Raw genomic sequence first — 23,527 nt, 5'->3', positions numbered from 1 at the left:
TAAGGAGGGCCTTGAGTGCCCGAGTGAGTCCCGGGGAGGTCTGGAAAGTTGGCCAGCCGGAGAGGGGGTGCTGCTTCCTTCTCCAGGGGCTTCTCTGTCGGTCCACCTACCACCTAGCCCGTGCCTGGCTGCGGCTCACCATTTCAGGAGCTGCAGCGTTGGAACTATGCAAACGGCTTTCTGGAACTTCTCGGAACTAGCCTGCATTTTTAAAGAAGACAAAACGGGTTCAGAGTAATCTACAAAGAACGGGGCACAATTGAAGCGGCAAGCCCGGAGCGTGAACCCTCAAGCCGGAGGTGAAACGTTCCTCCATTGTTCACGGAAGCACGGGGAACCTCACTGCCACAGAACGGACGTGAGCGTCGAACCACAAAATTCCGGCAGGGCCCTGAGCTTCCAGGCTTGGTGCAGACTCACGGCTGCAGCGACTGAGGTCCTACCTGGTGAGAGATGTGTCTGTTCCCTCATTTCTAGGAGCCAGACTCCAAATTCCCAGGTGGCTGCACAAGGCCACGGGGGGGGGGGGGTGGGGAGAGGCGGGGCCGGGCCCGAGGGATTCTTGCAGGTTCTGCATTATAAGCATCTGTTTTCACCTTCTATTGGACAGTTCCTAAACTTTTTAGTCTCCGGGTCCACTTGCATTTTTGAAAGTTTTCAGGGACCCCAAGGCGATTTTGTCGGTATGGGTTTCATCCACGGATATTTACTGCCTTAGAAATTAAAATGGAGGAAAACAACGTAAAACCGCCAAAGTATATAAGCACAGACTCCGTTACCCATCACGGTGACGATGTCATAAACGCATGCCGTCTCTGGGAAACTCCGTTATATGTGCTAGAAAGAATGAGAGGGAGAGGCAGCTACCATGAGAATGATGTTGACCTCTCAGACCTCCCCCCCACACATTTGGAGAAGGGCTGTTTTGGTTTGTAGGGAGAAGTCCCAGGCTGCCTGGCTTCCTTGTGGCTGGGCCTGGCCCTGTGACAGCCTGGCCAGCAGGCTGTGAGCCGGCCTCATGGTGTCTCGGGGGTGCCGTTCGTATGGAGCACACGAGACTAGAGCGGCCTGGACAAGTGCGGCATGATCGCTCTGTGAGCAAGGGCCACGTCCCGCCTCTGAAAGGAAAGCAGTGACCCCTCCCACAGGCTGGGGTATAGTCAAGGACGCAGGTCAACTCAGAGCTTGTAGACCAAGGGCAGCCCCTTAGAGGTCGGGGAGCCCGGGTCACTAGTTCCGTCAGACCTCCCCATTTGTCCCAGATCGCTTACCTGGGTTCCTCTGGGAAGGAGAAATCAACCGCCCGCTGTAAGCTACGGCGTTGGGGACTTTCTTATCACACTAGCCTAATTTGCGTCCTGATCGGCACATCGATCATTTTTACACATCTGGGCCCGAGCCTTGGGCTCTCTGATTTCACGATGTTTGCCAGGTGGATGAGCTTTCTGTCGGTGGGAAACACACCCTCGGGAGGGCTTGGAGCTTGAGCTAGAAGCACGGGTTGGTGGAACAAGGAGCCACAGTGACAGCGGGCTCCGTTGCATAAAACTGGCTTTGGGGCTCAGTGGGGAGCCAGGGACCTGGGTGCACCTTTGATTTTTTCCCAGGGCTCACTTCCCCCACTCTTTGCTCTCCTCGAGAGGTTTGCGAGAGGCCGAGGAGGGTGGCTTATGGAGGTGAGGCCATAGCCTGAGAGGCTGTCGCCCAGTTGGACGTCAGAGTAGAAACAGTTCCATTTGTCTCTTGGGGCTGAGGGAGACTGTGGGAGCCCGAAGCGGCAGGTCACAGGGTGAGAGATCCAAGGCCTAGTACACGTATACAACCCCCAGACCAGCGGGGTTTGCCTGGCAGATGGATGGCCTTTGTGTTTCTGGGAGAACAGAGTCACCCTATACCAGCACACAGGTTATTTGTGGACACAGAGAATGCTGATGTGGTACTTTTTTTTTTTTTTTAAGTTTATTTATCTATTTTGAGAGAGACAGAGAGAGAAAGAGGAAAGGAGGGAGGAAGGGGAAGAGAGAAGAAGACAGAGAACCCGAAGCAGCCTCAGCATTGTCAGTGCAGAGCCCAACTTGGGGCTCCGTCTCAGAAACCAGGAGATCATGACCTGAGCCAAAATCAAGAGTCAGACGCTTAACCAACTGAGCCACCCAGGCGCCCCACTGAGCTGGTACTTTTAAGGGAAATTGCTAGGTATTTACTAGTGTGCAAGTTAGTAAGGGCTCCCAAGAGTTGGTTTTTATAAACAAAAACCAGTATGGTCCTATAATGTGCCTTCTAGTGGCCTTCTTTCCAAAGGAGGGCAGGGGAAGTATGGGTGGGATGTGAGGCTTAAGCCTCTCTTAAGCATATCAGAAAATCCTGGGAGGGCCTGTGGGTGCCCAGGATGCCTTTGGCAGAAAGGATCAGACTCTGCTAATGCCCATCTGTATTCTCTTGAAGAGGCTGGGTGGGGTGACCTGAAGGGAGCCTTGAATCTGTAAACAAGCTCATGGAGTGGGGAGTATCCGATCTGAATCCCGAAGGATGGGCAGGACCTGGGCATCTGATCATGATGAGAAAGAGCCATCCAGGTGGCGGGAACGGCAAAATGAGGGCCTGAAGTGGGATTTGGGATCTGCCCCTCACTACTGCCGCTTGGAAACCGAGCATGGTTCTCTCTTTGTCTCACCGGGTTTTTGCTCACCTCCGGGACCGAAGTTCCTGGAAGCTGGGATCAGGTCATACACATCCGGCGGCCCCCCGGCAGACTGCAGGACAGCAGACAGCGCTCAGGGAACGGTCCCAGAGCTGCACAAGTCAGACGGGCACCTAGGAAAGCAGGAAGGACCAGGTAAGGAGGTGAGGCATGTCCCAGAAGGGGTGGAGTTGGGTCCCTCTCGATGGAGGAACACGCTTGCAGGCCTTTCTGCCCGTGAGAAGCCGGGCTGCCTTCCCATTCCTTCTTCAGATGTGACGCGGTACGAGGATGGCCGGGAGGGGGAGGGAAGCTTGTGTGAATCGTGGGCGCCATGCGGCCACTTCACAGGGCGGAAGTTTCTAGAAGAACCTGGCCCGTCATTCTTGAACTCCTCTGATTTTCATTTATTGAGATATTACTGTCCCGAAGGAAGCAGCACTCCTGCTCCTGAGCCTGAACTTCTGGAAAAGAGGGCAGCTGATGGGGGGGGGGGAAGGGGGGGCGGGAAGAAGGGCTCGTATGTGTCCTGGGCAGCCTGGGCAGCCGTAACAAATCGTCACACGCTGAGTGACTTAATACGACAGCCGTTTATTGTCTCCGGGAGGTCCAAAGTCCAAGATCAAGGTGTCGGCAAGGTGGGTTCCCTCTGAGGCTGTGCGGGTCCCAGGTCCCTCCCGCAGCTGCTGGTGGCTGCCAGTGACCCTGGGCTTCCTCTGCCGGCCGAGGCACAGCTCCAGCCTCCGCGTCTGTCCTCACGTGGCCGTCTCCGGACTCCCCTCGTCCCCTCTTCCTCTTCTCAGGATACTCGTCGCTGTGGATGTAGGGCCCACCTGAATCCTGGATGATCTCACCTTGAGATCCTTATGTTAATCACATCTGCAAAGACCCTTTTCCCAAATGAGGTCACGTTCCCAGGTTCCGGGCGGACATACCTTTGCGGAGGGGGGAAGGGAGGAGGCCCCTGTTTGACTGCAAGAGGCAGGGCCACTGCCGGGGACAACTGGAAGGCTTGCCAGAGGAGAGGGTGACGAGCAGGGTCTGGAGGGGAGGCACGCTGCCGGGCGGAAGGGGAGTGGACAGGGATGCTGGCGCCCTGGGAAGATCCTGGGGGCAGCATGAAATTCAGTTTGTCTGCTTCTCTGTGCTCCTGAAGAGGCGGCCCCGAGGGACACGTGTCTTCCCCGAGTCAGTGCCCGGTCTGCCCGGGCACCGGCGGTGGGTATGGAGGCTGATTTCGTTTGCACGCTTGTCTTTGTCTCCAGACCCGGCTGCGCTCGGCCTGCCGGGACCTCCCTGGGGCTCCCACGCCCCCCACAGCTCGTCTGTCCCGAGGGCACCCCTCCAGGTCCCAAATACCTGCCCCCTCCCCGCCCAGCACCACTGGGCCGTCGGGGCTGCGGGCCGTCCAGACGCTTCCAGGACCTCACCTTGGTTCCGGAGCCAATTTCTGGCACGTCAGGGAACAGGAGGGGCCTTCAGCTCCTCGCTCTGGAAAGGCTGAGGTTTGCACAGCCGGCCACACCTGCGTTGTCCCGGAGGGGGACGGCCAGCTGACCCCACGCCACACCCGCGTGGACAGCACGGGGATTTCGCAGCACAGGCGCAGTGTTGCATTCGGTGTCCCCAAAGGGACGGGGTGCACAGAGGAGGGGGACTGAGCCCACCCCTGCAAGCTGTCGGCCTTACCCTAGTCCTTGAATCCCTGACTCGGTTTTCCACCGGTGGAACGGGGCCATCTGCCTTGGTGGCGGGGCCGCAGCACTACCCTTCACTTGAAGCTCTCCCTGGCCCTCTCCGGTCGATCAGGCCGTACATTCTGGGTTGTGCGAGGAAAGGGGGCCCGCCTGGACCCCCGTGTGGGGAAGCGGAGGGACGTGGTATTCAGAGGGAAGCAGGCTTCTTCCAGGTGAGGCCCCGCCTCCCACCCTGCATGGCCTCACCTTCAAAGGAAGGCTGTGCCCCTGCTCTCGGATCCCAGACCCACCATGAGGGCCGCTCTGGAGCCTGTGATAAGAGGCCTGGTTGCTTCCGGCCCCCGTCAGGGTTGTTTAACTCTGACTCTGTCTCTTCTCCTCTGAGGCCTCTGCCCAAAGCCAGGGTTCCGCTAGCAACAGGCCCTCGCGAGACAGGGTGCCGAGAGCACCCACAGTCCTCTGGACGGCTTTGGGGAGCTTGTCACTAACGAAACAGCTGCCCCTGGGGCCCGCCAGGCCGAGCTTGAAACTGGAACAGGATGTCTGGGCTGCAGAGTTCTCTTTCGGTCTCTGTGTCTCTGCGCGTCCCTCCCTCTCCCTCCCTCTCTGCCTCTCTCCCTCTCCCTCTGGCTTTCCGTCTCTCCTCCTGTCTCTGCAAATGTTCCCTTTGCCTCTGAGTGCAGAACAGCCACCGCCAGGCCCTTTGAATGGGGAGCTCTGGGAAGCACGGGCCCCTCCGCAGGGACCTGGGCCGCGGCTTTATTCATTCCCCTGGTTAATTAACAGTGAATGCCATGGCCCTGGGAACCCAGCGGCTGAGGGGCTGGAGGGAAGGGCAGGAGGGCCCGGGGCAAACATAACAAGCCCCCCTCCCTCCCCCCACCGTGGGGGTCAGCAGCATGGGTGGCTTATCACATTCTTGGGATGCCAGGCCTGGAGGGCTGGGCGGCCATTTGTCTACACCTGTTAGCCCCTCTTGGCTGTGAGAACCGCCCCAGGGACTAGGCAGCTCTGGGGCCAAGTCGTGGACTGGTGACACTGCCCACCCCCCACCCCCGTGAGGCGGGTGACTGGATCGAGGGAGGGGTGGGCACTGCCTCCAGAGTCCGGTGCGGCCCTATGGGGCTCATTCAAGTGACTCCCCCCGCCCCCCGCCCCCGGGAGCCTCAGTTTCTTCCCGGGAAGTGGAGGTCATGATGGTGGAGCCCCCCGCCCCCACCCCGGTCACGCGTGCGGTCTAGAGGTCGGGCCCGTGAGGGCAGCCAGGGTCTCTCCTTTGCCCTCCCATGAAGCCCCAGGACTGTGGTGAGCACGGCCCGTGTGGTGTCGGGCCTAAAGGGTGTCTGGCCCCCGACTCAGTTTGTGGAGCTTGTCCAACCCAGCTAACCCCGGGACTTCTGCCCTGCAGAAGAGAGAAAGACAGATAACAGTAATATTAGCGTTGGCGGGCTAAGGACACCAGGGGCCATAGACTGGGCTATCAGCCCCAGAGATGGGGGGGCCGGGGGGGGCGGGGAGGACGTGTCGGGGGTGCTGAGGCGTGAGGATTGTCGTCTGGGTTTAAAACCCAGAGAGAGGGTCCCGTGGCCCTCAGTCCCACAGCTGTGGTGGAAGAACATTCCAGAAAAGCTTTCTGGACTTGACGCGATCCGTGCATCTGTCCGGTTTCGTGGTCCGTCTCCCCCGCCAGAACGTCGGCCTCAAGAGGACAGGTGCTTCCGCAATTCCTATGGTGCTGGCTCACTTTAGAGAGTTAGCAGACGGTCGCTGAACGGCTGACAGATACGACTGTATCGTATGATAGGATTCAGTGTTCTACGACGAGTATATGACATGGTCTGCAGAGGCACGAGGCCACGCAAGACACACACTGGTGGGGCGGCTGAGGTTTCGAAAGCCCCTTGGTCACTTGGTGACTCGGGCGCCGCAGCCCCTGGCCACCCTCTGAGTGGGTGGAAGGCAGTCTGGAGGCCCAGACGACCCCACACCGACAAAGACCCAGAGGCCACAGGGCGGCAGGGCACCCGGGCCACATTCCCTGTAAACCCCTCTGCATGTTTTGGCCTTGAGAGCTGACACCAGATAAACTGACGACACCCGCCCAAGTGAACAGCTTTGGCCCCATTTCCGTCTCCCAGGGACCCCTTCTTTCACGGTTACCCATTCCCCAAATTTACTTCCCAAAAGCCTTTGTCTGGCAGGCTCCAGTGGCTTATGTAAAAGGGGTTTGCCAGGGAATTTGGGGCTGTTTAAGGACTCCTGACGTGGCCTGGAGGCACTGCCCAGGGGACAAAGCCTTTATCTCTTCCTTCGAATTCAGAAGATCAGATTAACGGCCTAAGAGTCTCCAAACGCTGTCGCTGCCCCAGTGTTTAGCTAATTTGGAGGCAGAAGAGAGGGATGGACGCAAAAGGGGAAGCTCAAGTGTAAAAAAAACAAAAACCCTCAGGAATGCACCTGCCCGCTGCCCACCCCACGGGAATTCTCAAGGGGGTGGCGGGACCCGGCCCCTGACCTGCGCCTGGGGCTCGAATGCCTAACACCTGCCCCCGGAGAAGGATCTGGCAAGGACTCGGGGAGCGTGCCCCTGCCAGGTGCCTTCGTTCCTGGAACCTGGGGTTGGCAGGCAGGGGGTTCAGGGAGGGTGAGCGTTTGCCCGTGGTCACACAGCGGCCATTCAAGTGTCTGGGGCTACCTGATGCCTGTATTTCCTGCGAGATCCCAGTCAGGCGATCCCTGCCTGGGAGGGTCTGGTCCGCAGGGGCTCCCCATTCAATACAGGGCTCTCCGCCTCTGGGGTCTTCCCCCCACCCTGTGACCAGCAGCCTCCAGGCCCTGAATTCTGGCGTGGGGTCTGATTCCGGTTCCCTGCGCGCCCTCCCTCCGGGGAGAGTCATGAAGGGTGTATTTGGGCCCTGGGGGTGTGGGGGGGTGCCACGGAGGCTGGGCATTTGTGATCAGGAAGCAGGAGGCCAGAGGCCCCCCCTCCTGGGAGCCCCCACCTTCGCCCCATTCCTGAGCCCAGGCCTCCTGCTGGGCGCCTTTGTCTGTCCTTGAATTTCACAGGCCTCCCCGGCCTTTTTTCTGCCGGTCTCAGGTTTCATCTCTTGCCGGGAGGATCCTTCCAATTCTCGAACCAGTGACCTCCCAGAAGGTGGGTATTCCCACCCTCTGGAATTCATCCTGGGGCCTGCTCCCCCAGGGCCTCATGTTAGAGGCCTGGACCCAGCAGAAGCCAGTAGAAGGTCCGGGGGGGGGGGGGGGGGGCTGTCCACCGGGGCAGTGCTGGGTTGGGGGGCATGGGCCCTGGATTCGTTTCTTTGCGGATCTGAGCATTTAATTTTCAAATCAGAACGTCAGAGGCCAAGAGGTTTCCTAATGGGAAATGTAGAAAACCCAGAAAGGAGAGAGGCCCACCCTAGTGTGGGACCGCCAGAGCCCCACAGGGGTCTTAGAGGCCAAGCAGGGTGCAAAGGGCAACCCCTCCCGGGCTGTGCCTCCCCGCTATGCCTCTGTCTCCCGTGTTTCAGACCTGGCATGGGGTGGGGGGGAGAGGGGGCTCCTATTCCCATGCACCGCCCCCCACGCACTTCCTGCCCCTCGGACCCACCTGTCCAGCATCTGTAGGCCGCACTCTCTGTGGACCAGGCCCCCTTGGCCCACAACCCACCCAGTCACCTCCCGGGTGAGAGCCGGTTTTTCACCGCCTCACCCCTCCACCTGCCCTGCTTCCCCTCCCCGCTGCAGCCTAAGCCCCGGGCCACCGGCCCCACCGGAAGGGCCCTCGTCAGTGGTGACAGCCGCCTCTATGCTGGCAGATCCAGAGGCCTCTTCCAATTTCCTCACTTTCCTGGAGGCTGGGAGTCCACCCGGCGGCCACTCCCTCCTTCCGGCATATTCTTCTCTTGGCTTCTCCCTGCTCCCCCCTTCTCCTTTTGCTTCCGTACTGCCCCTCTCCAGACCCCACGGCGGCAAGGCTTTGGCGGGGGCCTGTCTCGAGCCAGGTACCCAGGTGGGGCTGGGGATACCGCGGAGTCTGGAACACACGCCCCTGACCTCTGGGGCTTATGGTCCCGTGGGATTGCCCGGTCCTCTGGTTTGGTGCACGCCTGCCTCTCTTTTCTCACTGCCCTTCTTCCTGGTGATGTCATCAGTTCCCATGGATTTAAATATCCTTAAGCTGATGACTTCCAAATTTGTCTCTGTAGCTATGACCTCTTCTACGAGCTTCGACCCACGTATCCGGCTGGCCGCTCGGCATCTCCTTTGGGGTCTCCCAGGCATGTCAGATAGATCACGGCCGAACTGGACTTTTGGATTTTCTCCCCAGTTCTTTCCCAGCCCCTCCCATCCACCCCGTCTTCCCCATCTCAGCAAACCCTCCACTCGCCGCATCCAGAAGCTTCTACGCTCTCCTGGCTTCTTCCCTTCCGTGTCTACTATCAGGAATTCATCCACAGACCCTGAGCGTCCCAGCTCTGCACTTCCTCTCTGTCCTGCCCTTGTCCCTCCTGGGGGCCTGCCTGGGACACAGCGGAGTTCTCCAGGGGACCACCACCCAACAAGGTCCACCTCCACAGAGCTAGGGCCCTGCAGGCCTCACGCGGCTTCCCCAGACACTAGCAGGGAGTGAGGGGCTGTCCAGCCCCCCAGGGACCCTTCAGACCACATCTTCATCCCAACCTTCCTCCTGCTGCTTTCTCAGGGCACTCAAAGCACAGCTGCCTTCTAGCCCAGGGTGCAGGGGAGGGTGGCTTCCAGCTCGTTCGCAGAGAAGGGGAGCAAACAGAACCTGAAGTTAGGAGCGAGAAGGTACAAGCAAGAGGAAGGGAACTGGACAAGTGGGCCATTCCTGCCACGACTTCAACTTTTAGGGTATTCTTTCTTCCAACAGAATATTTATTGAGCATCTACTGTGAGATGGTTCCTACACCAGGTGCTGGGAGCAATGCTGACAGGACTAAAGGCTGTGCTGTCCAGGGGAAAGACAGACAGTAAACAAAGCCCTGCTTGCTGGGTTGCACTGCACCCATTTATTCTACCAATGAGAAGCAGAGGTTCTACAAGGGTAATTGACTTGCCGATGGTCACACAATAAAGGGGGAAGAGCCAGGGTTCAAAGCCATTTACCCTCTGTCCATCCATCCAGCTGTCCATGCATCCATTCACTCATCCACCTACCCATCCACCTACCCATCCATCCATCCATCCATCCATCCATCCATCCATCCACCTACCCACATGCCCATTCATCCATCCATCCATCCATCCACCCACTCATCCATCTATCCATCCATCCTCCATTCACCCATCCACCCATCCATCTATCCACCCACCCATCCACCTATCCATCCATTCATCCATCCATTCAGCCATCCACCCATCCATCCACCTACCCATCCACCTACCCATCCAACCATCCATCCACCCATCCATCTATCCATCCATCCAGCTATCCACCCACTTATCCATCTATCCATCCATCATCCATTCATCCATCCATCCATCCACCTACCCACATGCCCATCCACTCATCCATCCATCCACCCATCCACCCATCCATCCATCCATCCACCTACCTACCCACATGCCCATCCATTCATCCATCCATCCACCCACCCATCCACCCACCCATCCACCCATCCATCCATCCATCCATCCATCCATCCATCCACCTAGCCACATGCCCATCCATTCATCCATCCACCCACCCATCCACCCACCCATCCACCCATCCATCCATCCACCTACCCACATGCCCATCCATTCATCCATCCATCCACCCATCCACTCATCCATCCATCCACCTACCCATCCATCCACCTATCCATCCATCCATTCAACCATTTACTCATTCATCCATTCACTAAGCACCTACTATGCCCCTACTATGCCCTTGGTGTTGGGGCCTATGCTAGGTGATAGGAGTAAAACAGAGGACAAAAGAGGAAGAATCTCTGCCTTTACGAGGGTCACATTCCGGGAGGGAAGAAGGAAAAAACATCCAGATTAGTCAGACAAGTAAATGATACAATTACAAAAATGATCAGGGGTCACCTGGAAGAGAAGTAGCTGGCATGTAAAGGAACATATGCACACGTGTGTTCCTGTGTATATGTGTCTGTGTCTCTGTGTGTTCCCGCGCACGTGTGAGTGCATGCATGTGCACATGTGTCCGTGTGAATGTGCATGTGACTGTGTGTGTGTTTGGGTATCTGTGTGTGTACGTGCATGCTTGTGTGTGTGAGGGAGGGTGTGTGTGTGTGTGTGTGTGTATGTGTGCATTCCCAGCAGAGGGACAAGTGTGAGCAGAAGCTCTGAGGCAGGAGAACGTTGGGGGGATGTGCTCTAGGGGCAAAAACAAGATGGGGGCATTGGGGCTTGAGGAGGAGGAAGAGGCAAGTTGAGGCCAGGCTGTGAAATGCTGTGAGCACGATAAAGAGCTTGGCTTTATTTAAAATGCAAAGGAGGGGCGCCTGGATGGCTGCGTCGCTTGAGCGTCCGACTTCGGCTCGGGTCACGATCTCACGGTCCGTGGGTTCGAGCCCCGCGTCGGGCTCTGTGCTGACAGCTCAGAGACTGGAGCCCGCTTCGGATTCTGTGTCTCCCTCTCTCTCTGCCCCTCCTCTGCTCACACTCTGTCTCTCTCTCAAAAATAAATAAACGTTAAAAAAAATTTAATTAAAAAAAAAAACAAAATAAAATGCAAAGGAGTCCTTATAGGGATTCCCCTGAGATTAAAAAACAAGCAAACAAAAATCTGTCTTCTGTAGGGAGAATGGACTGGAAAGGGGACGTGAGTGGAAGGAGAGGCCGTGGCACCTGCCCAGGCAGGACGAGACAGAAGAACCAAACACATGCAATGAGCCTCCAGCAAGGAAAACCAGGTCTAAGACAAAAACAACCCTGCGGGGACTCGTGGCAGATTAGATATTACAGAAAAAAAGAACATGAACCTGAAGACATAGCGGTAGAAATTCTCCAAAATGCAAAAGAGGAGGAACAGAAGGCAGGTGAGGGAGCACCGAGCGCCGGCGGGTTCTGGCACAACATCGGGCTGCCCGACACGCGTGTGGTCGGGGTCCCTGACGAACCGCACGAGATGTCACCACTTGCCCGTTAGAAGATCTAAAATGGAAAAGACTCCCCACTCTCAGTGCTGGTGAGGGTGCGGGCGACCGGCACTCCCCCACGGTGTGGGTGAGCGGGTCAGAGCGTCCGTCCGCTCTGGAAAACCTTCCGGCGGATTCTCCTAAAGCTAAGCGTACCTGCGTCTGCCATGTGACCCGGCCACCCTTCCCGGGAATTTACCGAAGGGACATGGGAGGAGACGGCCTCCTAAAGCCTTGTGCACAAACGTTTGTGGCAGCTTTATTTGTAACAGCCCCAAACCGGAAATGACCCGGTGCCTTCCGGCAGGGAAATGGCAAGAAAAGGCCTTGACAGTTGGGAGTGGGGGTCGGGGGGTGGGGTGGGGGGTGGTCTGTTTTTCAGCTGTTGGAGAAAGAACCGTGCCTGGCACCCGGGTTCTGATCTGCCCCCTCCACTGTTTCCCGGAGTGCCCTTGGGCCAGTGGCACCCCCATCGGAGCCTTGGATTCTCCTCTGCGAGCCGTATCCTGAGTCTGCCTGACCCAGGAGGCCCCGGACAGTCGGCGTGCCATCGCTGGTGGGGAGCAACTGGCCAACTGGCTCAGCGCAGGGAGGCAGCAGGTGACAGGGTCTCGGCGTCCCTGGGGCCCCTGAGCCCGGGAAGGCGGGAGGGAGCCTGGGAGGCTGGCTGGCTCCGGGCTTGAGGCCCGCTGAGTACAGGTCAGCTGGACAAGCAGGGAGGCCACAGCAGACAGCGGGGCCCGGGCCCTGAAGGGTTGTGTGTGTTGAGCGCAGTGGGCAGGGGCAGGGGTCATGTTTAACCACAGGAGAGCCCAGGGCAGTGCCTCCTGGCCACAAAGCTGTCCAAATGGCGTGGGCGGGCGGTCCTTTGGATGGTCCTGGGACAGAATAACAAGGCTCTGGTCACTCACCTGACTGGTCACCTAGGGGCAGTTTGAGAGGACAGAGAGGTAGCACTGGCCCCCAGGGGGGTGGGGATGATCGGGGTGGGGGGGAGCCCAAAGCCTGCCACAGAGCTCGGGGAGGAGGGCAAGCGCCTCGCCCAGGGCCAGCCGGGCCCAGCCCCCTCCCCCCGGGCCCTCTCCGCTGGCGGCCAGTCCCGCAGGGCCTCGGCCGGGAGACACAGCCCGGGCTCTGCGGGGGCGTCCTTGGGGATCTGCCCGAGTCCCCACTTCACGTGCTGCGCTGATGCATTTCAGAGGCCCCCCCCCATGCCCAGCACACGGCAGGTGCCCACCCCGCCCCCAGCACCACGTGCTGGACCAACGGCAAACGGGCCAATGAAGGAAGCAGGGAGCACAGCTTCTCTCCGCACCTCTAGATTGCGAGCTTTTCTGGAGCAAACTCTGCACCTGGGTCAGGAAAATTATTTGTCGTGTCGATTTTCTATGGTTGCATAGCAACTCGCCACCTTCCACGTGAACCACGGGGCGCCTGGGTGGCTCCGGCGATCAAGCGTCCGACTTCGGCTCAGGTCATGATCTCACAGCTCGTGAGTTCCAGCCCCGTGTCGGGCTCTGTGCCGATGGCCCGGAGCCCGGCGCCTGCTTCGGATTCTGGGTCTCCCTCCCTCTCTCTGTTCCTCCCCTGCTTGCTCTCTGTCTCTCTCTGTCTGTCAAAAATAAACGTTAAAAAAAATTTTTTTTCTGGAACATCACACAATGGGATGTCGACTCGGAGGCTGGCCCCTGCGACGCATGTCAGGCTCAGCCCTGCAGCTGTCCGTGTCAGGGTCTGTTTCTTTTGACGGTCGGGTAGCGTTTCATTGAGTGGACGCCATCCACTCACCCACCGCCCAGCGCAAGGCCACGTGGCTCCTTCGCGGTTTGGGAGGCTTCCGTGTGTGTGTCAGTGCGTGTCCTCACCTCCGAGGAGGCGAGAGAACCCTGAAGTCAGGTGCACAGGCCCTAACGGGCTGCTCTCGCCCTTGGCACGTTGCTGCGGAGCCCGGCCATGCCCCCGGCGAGAAGGAGCCACAGGGAGACACCCCTGTGCCCCTCTCTGGAGAAGTGCCCCCGGAAGGGACCACCCCATTCTTCCCTTCCGGCCCACATCCCACCACCAGATTAAGAGGTCTGTTCGTGCTACGTCCCCAGCACCTAAACGGGTGTCCGGCGGGGCCAGGGTGGCTCAGAGGTGGTGATGGCGCAAGGACGGCGATCTGATGGTCCCAGAGCGTCGGGCGAGTCCCCAGTGTGGCGCTGCCCCCTCCCCCCGCGTGGTCCGCTTTGTTCGGGCCTCAGCACGGCATTCCAAAGTGGGCGTGGCTTCCCAAGGTTGCCGCCCAGACCCCCCGACGGTGGCCTGCCTCCTGTTCCAGGCACGACCCCCCACCCCCACCCCCACCCCGTCCCTGCTCCGGCCCCTGTCTCCAGCCGGATCCCCCCCCCCACCCCACCTCCCTCCCCCCTCTGTCCCCGCTCCGGCCCCAGGTCAGCTGTCTCCAGACACGATCCCTGGGGGAGCCCGGCCCGTGGGGTGTCTCCGATCGAGGAGTGACGCTAGGGCTGGGCCGGGGTCCCCTCGGCGTCCAGCTGGCAGAGGGACCCGGTTGGCCCCACGCCACCGCCTCCGTCCCGCCCTGGCCGCCTCACTCCCCAGCACCCCCCCCCCCCCCCCAGGAAGGTGCCAAGCCTGATGGACCCGGTTGGGCACGGAAAGCACTTTATTTGGACTCCATCCCGCCCCGCGCGGAGAGGCCGGGGCGTCGCATGGCCCACGCCCACGCAGACACACGTGGTCCTCACCGGGAGCAGGGAGCCGCGCGCTGGGCCGCTGGCAGGGTTTTGCCGACAGTGGCCGACCAGACGCGGGACCGGGCCCTCTTCCAGCATAGAAGCAGCATCTGGGCGGCTAGGTTTTATTTCCCGGCTCTGCCGTCTGAGCGGCTCCCCTTAGCCTTTCCAGGTTGTCCCGAGAGGGAGGGAAAATGTGCCCACTGTCCTCACGCGCCCACGGATGAAGCCGCTGCCCTCGGCCTGTGCTCCCAGCCGGCTCCCGTCCACAAACACGTTGACGCGGTTCGGAATCGTCACCACGAGTGTGGTTTTGTACCCGGTTTTCTCTCCGCGACTGGCCACCTTCCCGCGTTGTTTGGAGTAATCTGTCCTCTGGGGGTCGAGGGTCTGCACCCTAACTTGGTCCACACGTTTGGACTGTTGCTGTTTTTAGCATCATTAGTCCGTACGTTCATTTATTCACTCCACAAATGTTGGCTGAGCATTCCCTGTGTACCAGGACGCTCTCATTTAAAAAAAAAAAAAAATTTTTAATGTTTATTCATTTCTGAGAGAGAGAGAGAGAGAGAGCACAAGTGGGGGAGGAGCAGAGACAGAGAGAAGGAGACACAGAATCGGAAGCAGGCTCCAGGCTCCGAGCCATCAGCACAGAGCCCGACGCGGGGCTCGAACCACGGACCGTGAGATCGTGACCTGAACTGAAGTCGGACGCTCAACCGACGGAGCCACCCAGGCGCCCCTCTTTTATTTTTTTGTTTTAAAGTCTATCTATTTATTTTGAGGGAGACAGAGAGAGTGCGGGGGGAGGGGCAGAGAGCGAGGGAGAAGTTCAAGCGGGCTCCGAGCCGTCAGCACAGAGCCCGACTCTGGGCTTGACCTCACGAAACCTTGAGATCGTGACCTGAGCTGAAGTCAAGAGCCGGATGCTTACCCGACTGAGCCCCCCCGGGCGCCCCCTAGGATACTCTCAGGTGCTGGAGACGTAACATGAACAAAACAGCCCCCTCTCCCGGGGAGCTGACATTCTGTGGTTCAGGGAGATAAACAACAACCAAAAAATTACACGGGTGTTCGGTGCAGCCCGTCCCTGGAGAGAAGTAATGCAGGCAAAGGAGACAGGGTGCTGGGGTGGGGGTGGGGGCTTCAGATGGAGGGGCCAGAGACAGCTTTTTGTGGGGGGGGGGGCGTCCCAGCAGAGATGGGAGGATGCTAGGGGGAGGCAGGTGGATGCCAGGGTCGGCGGGGAGATGCCCCAAGAAAGCACAAAGCCCCCGAGCCGTGTGGGATTCGGCGGGCCGGGCAGGGTGGACACAGGTGGACCTCGCAGGGACAGGACAGGGATGCGGATGGCCAAGTCCGGGCAGGGGTCTCTACGCCGCTCGGGGGCAGGCGGTTCTGTGTCCTCGGGGTCAGTGTGTCAGCGTCGAATCACGGGCTCCGGGGCCGTGTGTGCTCGTGGGGACGCATCTCTGGACCGCTCTCCGCACGGCCCCTCCTAGTTCGCACCGGCTGGCATCCTGTCCTCGGGTCTTGACGCCAGCTGGCACCTGCTGTGTGCCTTACACGTAGGCGCTTGTCTAACGCAGGAGCGGCGAGTGCCGGCCTCACCTCGACCGCACCAGCACCTGATTTTCTCATCGTAAAACGTATTTTGCCCCTTTAACAGGGACGCCGTAACAACTCCTTCTGGCCCTTGCTTATTTCCGCTGGAATTCTGACAATTACACGCTAAGAAAGGAAACCGAAACGCCCAGTTTGGCACAGTCGAAGGGGCAGGTGCCCTGTCTGCCTTTCTGCCACCCTGGCTCCATGACCTGGAGGTCTCTGCGGCCTCTTCTTTGGCTTTAAATATCCCTTTTAAGGCTAATGCAGCCCTGGAGGCGTCCCTGTCAGACAACTCAGACCCAAAGTGGCCTGAGACAGGCCCGCGGGGTCAGGAGGGAGAATGGACTGGCCGGGGGAGGTGGCCCCCCGCTCCTCCCCCGGGGCTGGTGCCCCTGGGATGCCTCCTTGCATCCTATGAATAATAGATGGTCTTTCTGCGTCTGTGGGGGTTCGGGGAAGTGGGGACTCCTTCCTCTGCCCCGCGGGGCAGGAGACGCCCCAGTTCGTACGTGGCACAGCTCTGGTCGTGCTCGCTATGGGCCCCCTGAAATTCATACGTTGGAAGCTGACGCCCTGTGTCATGACATTAGGAGGCGATTACGTCCTTAAGGGTGGGATTAGTGCCCTTATAGGAGGGACTCCAGACAGCTAGCTTGCTCTCTTTCTGCCACACGGGACATCGGGAAACGTCAGCAGCCCACCCCACCCCCCACCCCGCAAAGGGCTCTCACCAGCACCTACAGAGCTGGCACCCTGATCTCCGACCCCCCAGCTTCTGTCGTTTATAAACTGCCCCTCCCGTGGGCTTCTGTCACAGTGGCCCGAGCTAACAGCCGTCCCCGGCACTTTCCCCTTTTGTAAATCTGCCCCCGCCCCAACCCTTGCCCTGCCTGACGATAGGGGGTTGAATAATGCCCCCCCCCAAGATATGCCCATCTCTTAACCTTCAGAACCTGAGAATGTGGTCTTATTTGGACAAAGGGTCTTTGAGATGTAAGTGAAGGGTCTTGAGACGGGGGGTTCATCCTAGGTTGTCCCAAGCCGTGTCTTTTTTTTCTGTTTGTTTATTTATTGTGAGGGAGAGAGAGAGAGAGAGCGCCAAGGACGGGCAGAGAGGGAGAGGGAGAGAGAGAATCCCAAGCAGGCTCTGTGCTGTCGGCGCGGAGACAGATGAGGGGCTCGAACTCATGAACTGTGAGATCATGACCCGAGCCGAAATCCAGAGTCGGCGGCTTAACCGACTGAGCCACCCAGGTGGCCCCCCAAAGACACGTCCTTATAAGAAAAGGAGATACGAGGCGCACAGAGAGGAGGCCACGTGACCACGGAGGGGAGGCTGGAGGAGGGTCCTCTCCCAGGGCCTCTGAAAGAGCACAGCTCTGCACACACCTTGATTTCAGGCTTCCGGACTCCACAACTGGGGGAGAACACATTTCTGGTGTGATTAGCTGCCCGGTGTGTGGTTGTTAAGCTGCAGCTGCCCCAGGACATTGATACGCGCAGGAGAAGAGGGGTTACTGACCAGCCGCAGAACGGCCCGGCCTCAAGATTCCAGCACCTGTCGCCCTCCACGCACGGGCGCGCCCACTGAGCGCTCGCCCGCCCCGCACCTGCCCCACCTGTTCCTGACGTCCCACATCATGGGTCCCCGGAGGCGGACGTGTGTGGGCTGATTTCAGGTGAACGCAGATGAATCGTGAATCATGAACTGTACCATGTCATCTGTTTTTGGCAAATGACGTCGACGGGGCCGTGCACAGCATTGCTCCAAAACAGCCTTTGGAAACGTATCAACTTAGGGGCACCTGGGTGGCTCTGTCGGTGAGCGTCCGACTTCGGCTCGGGTCACGATCTCACCGTTCGTGAGTTCGAGCCCCCCGTCGGGCTCTGTGCCGACAGCTCGGAGCCTGGAGCCCGCTTCCGATTCTGTGTCTCCCTCTCTCTCTCTCTCTCTGTCCCTCCCCTGCTCACGCTCTGTCTCTCTCTCTCTCTCTCTCTCTCAAAAATAAATAAACATTACAAAATTTAAAAAAGTAAAAACATATCCACTTAGGCAAATCAGCACGTGGGAACCATCAGGTCTGTAACAGGGCAGGTGTTTCGATGGCACATACAGGTGTAGAAAGAGCCTGAGGCTACCCCACAAGTGTCGGGGTTCCTGGGGGTCAGTTCCAGGAACTTCCTTCTAAGGGAAGGAGAAACTGAGGCCCAGAGGGGAGGGGACCTGCCCGAGGTCAGCCGTCCGCCATCGGGTTGTACCAGGAGCCTCCCACTCCCCCCCACCCCCCAACGGCTAGGCCGGTCGGTCTTCACTGCCGGGCAGGGACGCGGGGCTGGGCCGTGGCCGCCGGCCCACTGGGCCCACATTCCCACAGGCCTTGGCTCTGGGTGCTGAAAGCCTCAAGCTGCACCCCTGGGCGGGGCCGGCCTGCCCTGCACGGGGCGGGGGCGAGGTCTTTCTGCTGAGTCACTAACGAAGCTCAGGCCTGACCACAGGACATTTTTGAGATTCCAGGTCTGGCTCAGCAGAGGTTGGCTTTGGCCTTGCGGCAGGTCTGGCCTCACCCGGCCCAGAATCACAGCCTTGCAGAACCGGGAGGGTCCCTGGGGCTAGGCTGGGAGACGGGGGGGCCAGCGCCCATCCCTCCCGGTCGGCCACTTCCTGCTGCCTTTCCGGTGGGACCTGCCCTCGTAGGGGGATGTCATGCCAGCTGGGGTCCCAGCCTACAGCAGGACTTCAGACACGAGGGGCCCAAGACTGAAGAGGTGCTCAGAGCTGCCTTCCTGCCTGCTTGTGAGTTTTCTCAAAGAAGAACAATGAGAAAACCATTTTCATCGCAACAGTTGATTGGCATGGGTTAAAGTGCAAAACGCATAAAAGAATCTATGATTTAAAAAAACAAAAACGTCTCCTAGCCCAGTCCCCCGCCCCCCACCATTTCCTCCCGAAGGGAACCCAATGTTATCAGTTTCCTGAACACCCAGGCAGATATTTGACGTGTAGACAAGCAAATTACCCGCACGTATAGGCAGAGACATCCGTAGACGCGCACAGATAGACGCACGCGTACATCCACACATAAATACTCGGACGGCTATATAAGCATATACATTCTTGCATCCGAAAGGAAGCATATCTTTGTCCTCCGAAAGCAAATTTAGCTTCTGGAAAGTGCTGCCAGTTTGGGTGGCCAAGAGAAGGAGGCTGCTGGAGAACGTCTTTTGGCAAAACGTGAAGCAGGTGCTTGAGAAACGTCTCCAAGGCCCTCACGACCCCCCAGAGGGGGGCAGGGCTCCTTCCCCGGAAGAGGGTCCTTGTCACTGGGACCCGAGTCTCCCGGGGATGGACGGCGTGGAGCCAGGCTGCCCGTCCTTACCGCCGTCATGGACACACACCGCCTTGACCCCTCCGTGCCTCAGTGTCCCCGTCTGTGAAGCGGGGGTAAAGCCAGCGCCACACCCAGGGTCACTGTGAGAGGCAGTGAGAGTATGGGTCCAGCGTGAGGGCCGGCAGCGCCCGCACGGAGGGGGGCTCAGGAGGTCTGTGCTGCACAATCCCAGAGACCCCCACCCCCACCCCCACCCCCCAAATGTCCAGGGGTCCCGGCTCCTGACAGGACAGGAGCTCTGAGGGCCCCAGACTGGACCACTGCCTGCTGTTGACGAGGAACGGACTTTCTCTGGCCGTTCCGAGATGAAGTTGCCCGACCCGGAGCGTGTCCCAGCCCGTGGACACCCGGCCGACAGTTTAGGGACGGGCCGAAGCCCACGGATTAGGAGGGACGTGCGGTGAAATCCCTGAACGCGGAAGGAGCATCAGAGTGTCTGCTCTACAGTGACCCCGCTCAGCTACGAAAAGCGTGGGCTTTCTCGTCAGGCGGAAACTGGGGCCGCGTCCTTTAGGCAGAGCCCAGGGCAGACAGACACACGTCCTGGGGCTGTGCTCTGGCTCTTGACTCCTCACCGGGAGCCTGAAAACCGGCCCGGTCCCCTCCGCGTCCTCGTTTGCCCCCTCCAGCCGACAAGGGGCCCTGTGAAGGTCAGGACGGGGGTGCTGGCCTGGGAGCCGGCTCCCCCCCGGCGTAACGCCGGCTGACGTCGCTGAGGGAGCCTGGCTCGGGCTTCGTACAAAGGAGAGCTCTAGCCTCACTCTGGGCTTTCATGCTGGATGAGCCAGAGCCCTACTGTGTGCGGGCAGTGAGGGTCAGTCCTTCATGCTGGATGAGCCAGAGCCCTGCTGTGTGCGGGGCGGTGAGGGCCGGTCCTTCAGGGCATATTGGCTGAGGGCCTACTGCGTGCAGGGCAGTGAGTGAGGGTCAGTCTTTCATGCTGGATGAGCCAGAGCCCTACTGTGTGCGGGGCGGTGAGGGTTGGTCCTTCAGGGCATATTGGCTGAGGGCCTACTGCGTGCAGGGCAGTGAGTGAGGGTCAGTCCTTCATGCTGGATGAGCCAGAGCCCTACTGTGTGTGGGGCGGTGAGGGCTGGTCCTTCAGGGCATGTTGGCTGAGGGCCTACTGTGTGCGGGGCGGTGAGGGTCGGTCCTTCAGGGCATATTGGCTGAGGGCCTACTGTGTGCAGGGCAGTGAGTGAGGGTCAGTCCTTCATGCTGGATGATCCAGAGCCCTACTGTGTGCGGGGCGGTGAGGGTCGGTCCTTCAGGGCATATTGGCTGAGGGCCTACTGCATGCAGGCCGGTGAGTGAGGGTCAGTCCTTCATGCTGGATCAGCCAGAGCCCTACTGCGTGCGGGGCTGTGAGAGTCGGTCCTTCAGGGCATATTAGCTGAAGCCCTACTGTGTGTGTGGCTGTGAGGGTCAGTCAGTCCTTCATGCTGGATCAGCCAGAACCCTACTGTGTGCGGGGCTGTGAGGGCCGGTCCTTCAGGGCATATTAGCTGAGGGCCTACTGCGTGCGGGGCGGTGAGTGAGGGCACAACATTGCCTCCAGCCCAAAATGGGTGGTTGTAGAAGTGTCTGATCAGCAAACCCAGAGTAGGGAATCCTCAGCGAGCCACGGAGGGGATTCTACTTGGACACCAGGGGCAGGACGCTCTCAAAAGATGCCCACCGGTGCCCCTCCACGCTTCAGCCCCCCACCCACCCCGTGTGAGGCAGGTGGTATTGGGAGAGGCCACTGCGTGGGTGGAGACGCTGTGCCCTTGGGTGAGCCTACTGACCCCACCGAGCCCCGGCCTCCTTGTCTGTGAGGCGGGGACCGTTCGCGATACTTGCGTCGCGGTGCTGCTGTGCGGCCCGAGTGAGGCCACGCAGGCGAAGCGCGCAGCTCAGTGCCCCGCACACAGCAGGGCTCACAGCGGGCCAGCCTTTCCTTGCCCCTCGCTCCCTGCGGCGGACGGGCCCCGGGGGAGCCGGGCCTGCCCTGGACGCCAGCGTGGGGGTACAGACGGGAACCCCAGCCTGGTGCCGGGAAGATGGTGCCGGCCTCATAGGTAATTTCAACCCTTCCAGGGGCCACACTGCGATTAAATACATTTTAATCACACATCGTACGGAACCCGACGTAGCCAACGTATTCTTACAATCATCACAACGCGTAATCACTATGGTGATTAGTAACAAAACGTTTTACATTCTTTTTCTCCTTCTACACCTGCATTTTCGTACCGCGTCTCAGTGTGGACCAGCCACATTCCAGGGGCCCCGCGGTCACACATGGCCAGCCGTGGCTCTACTGGGGGACACAGGCCCGGAGCGTCCCCGGGCCCGCAGCGAGGAGAGGCGACCGCTCCCTGACCTGGGTGAGAAAGTTTCCACATCCCCAGCTCCTCTCCTGGGCAGAAGTGAGAGTGACCCAGGCAGCCAGGGGTGGGCAGGGACCTCTCTCCCAGGATGTCCCTGAGAGAGTGCCACCAGGGCCCTGGCATGGGATGGATCTGTGCCCCCCCTCCCAAACCCACGCAGTGGATGGCTCGCACAGAGCCTCCCGCATCTGGCCATTGCCCTGTGGCCTGGCCCTGCCCGGGCCCCCTTCCTGCCCTGGTCTGCAGGCGGGCCTGGGGACACCCCACCCAGCAGCTCCTTGAGAAAGGCCTGCCTCGTGGGCCAGCCACCGGCAACGTCTCCCAAAGCTCCTTCTCCTAAGTTCTAAGTCCGAAGTTCGCAATCATGAGGGGGAAGTTTCCAGTAGCTGCTCACACATGGGAGAGTATGTACATGACTGAGCAGCCTTTCGTCCGGGCCTCGGAGGGGGATGGCGACCAGGCTCGAGGTGGCCTGTCCCACGTGCGAGTGTAGATATAGCAGCTGAGCTCGGGTTTAGTGAAGCCTCTCAAACCATTACCACCCAGTGGGCACGGGTCCTATCAGTCACCTACGAGGGGATTCAGTCTATTTTTTCTCAAGCCCGTCTCCCGCGTGAGACAGTGCATGCCCGGGGATGCCGGGCCCCAGGGAAGGGGCGGTGTGGAGCGAGGTAAGAGGGGCTACCCAGCACCCGGACCCTCCGGGGGCCCTGCCAAGGTCAACGCAAACTCTGTTCTTTTAACGTTGTCAGCTTTACAGGAAATCAAGGCCATACAAATGGAACTCGTTCTGATAAAAACCCCGACATCTCTAGGAAGAGAATGCAACTCAGAGCCTGTTCATATTCGGCCCTTGAGTCTGAAGGGAGTCTGGGGAAATGCTAATTTTGAACTTTCCTACACCCTTCCTGCTTCTGGATGCTGAGGGCTGCCTTGAATTCCTTTGCACGATAAATGGAGGGGAGAAATCATGTCACTTCAGCAAAACACAAGCTCAATTTTTCCTGATTGGCGGAAAAGCGTGTGCTATTTAAAAGACACATATTATTTTTCATTTTATTTATTTATTTATTTATTTATTTATTTATTTATTTATTTATTTTTAGCGTTCCTGGGCACACACACACACACACACACACAAAAAGACGTCGGAGGACAGACAATCGGCTCGGCCCCTGATCTGGAAAGACGGTGGGTCTGCTGACAGACTTGGAAAAGAAGCCTTGAGAGGAGATGCGTACGCTTTAAATTCACCTGCTCTTGGGGTCCGTCAGACGCCGAGCAGAAGAGACCCCCGCGTCCTGGAGCTCGCGGGGAATGGGGCACACCAGATCCCCTGGATCCCCAGGCCCCTGGGGCTCCCTCTGCCCTGCCTGCCGCTCGCACTGGGTGGGTGTCCCCGTCCTCTGGAGGGAATCCCTGCCCTGTCACATGCCCAGAGCTTCTGGGGTGTCCTGGGGTAGGGAGGGAGGTCCCTGGAAGGATCTCTGGGTGTGTCCCTGACTGGCACCTGTTCTCTTACCGTCCCCCACTTCCTGACGGCCGGGCTCAGGGAGTAGGGCTGGGGTCCCGTGCGCCCTGCCGGGAGGGTGGGCTCTCCGGCAGGGCCAGGCCTGAGCCGGCCTTCAGCCTGGTCCCTGCACACAGAGTCACAGCCCCGAGGGAAGTGGGGGGCCCCCTCTGTGGGCCCTGCCTCACACACCTCTCCGCCAGCCCTCCCACGGGGGTGGGGGAGGGCCACCTCAGGCCCTGACCGGGAGAGGCCTTTGGGAGGGCCTCAGCCCGGCAGGCGAGGGCGGCCGGTTTCTGACTTCACGAGGTCGGCCAGCCAGCCGAGCGTGGTGACCCCGGGCATCGGGGGTCCCCGGGGGTGGGGTCCCTGCCTGCCTGGCTCCGCCCCAGCCCCAGCTGGCTACAACAAGCGGTGGACCCAG

The 23,527-nt window shown here is 59.5% G+C and overlaps 3 long non-coding RNA genes across 4 annotated transcripts; 2 read left to right on the top strand and 1 right to left on the bottom strand.

Moving 5' to 3' along the window:
- The first annotated feature begins 348 nt into the window (after positions 1–348).
- LOC123380667 lies at positions 349–13,033 on the top strand. Its single transcript, XR_006586737.1, has 3 exons — positions 349–446; positions 2,704–2,836; positions 11,151–13,033. It is a non-coding gene; the product is annotated as an uncharacterized LOC123380667 (long non-coding RNA).
- On the bottom strand, positions 3,252–5,516 carry LOC109492235. Of its 2 annotated transcripts, XR_006586736.1 has the most exons (4): positions 4,624–5,516; positions 4,111–4,527; positions 3,616–3,787; positions 3,252–3,494 (listed from the first exon to the last, which is right to left on the bottom strand). It is a non-coding gene; the product is annotated as an uncharacterized LOC109492235 (long non-coding RNA). The 2 variants fall into 2 exon arrangements; XR_002736470.2 differs by lacking the exons at positions 4,111–4,527; positions 4,624–5,516 and having other exon boundaries at positions 3,616–4,096.
- A 7,832-nt stretch (positions 13,034–20,865) lies between the features above and the next one.
- On the top strand, positions 20,866–22,601 carry LOC123380298. Its single transcript, XR_006585822.1, has 2 exons — positions 20,866–21,590; positions 22,346–22,601. It is a non-coding gene; the product is annotated as an uncharacterized LOC123380298 (long non-coding RNA).
- The last annotated feature ends 926 nt before the right edge of the window (positions 22,602–23,527 follow it).

Source organism: Felis catus, chromosome D1 (assembly GCF_018350175.1).
Source record: "Felis catus isolate Fca126 chromosome D1, F.catus_Fca126_mat1.0, whole genome shotgun sequence".
Taxonomy (NCBI): Eukaryota; Metazoa; Chordata; class Mammalia; order Carnivora; family Felidae; genus Felis; species Felis catus.
This window is presented reverse-complemented; position numbering and strand designations above follow the sequence as displayed.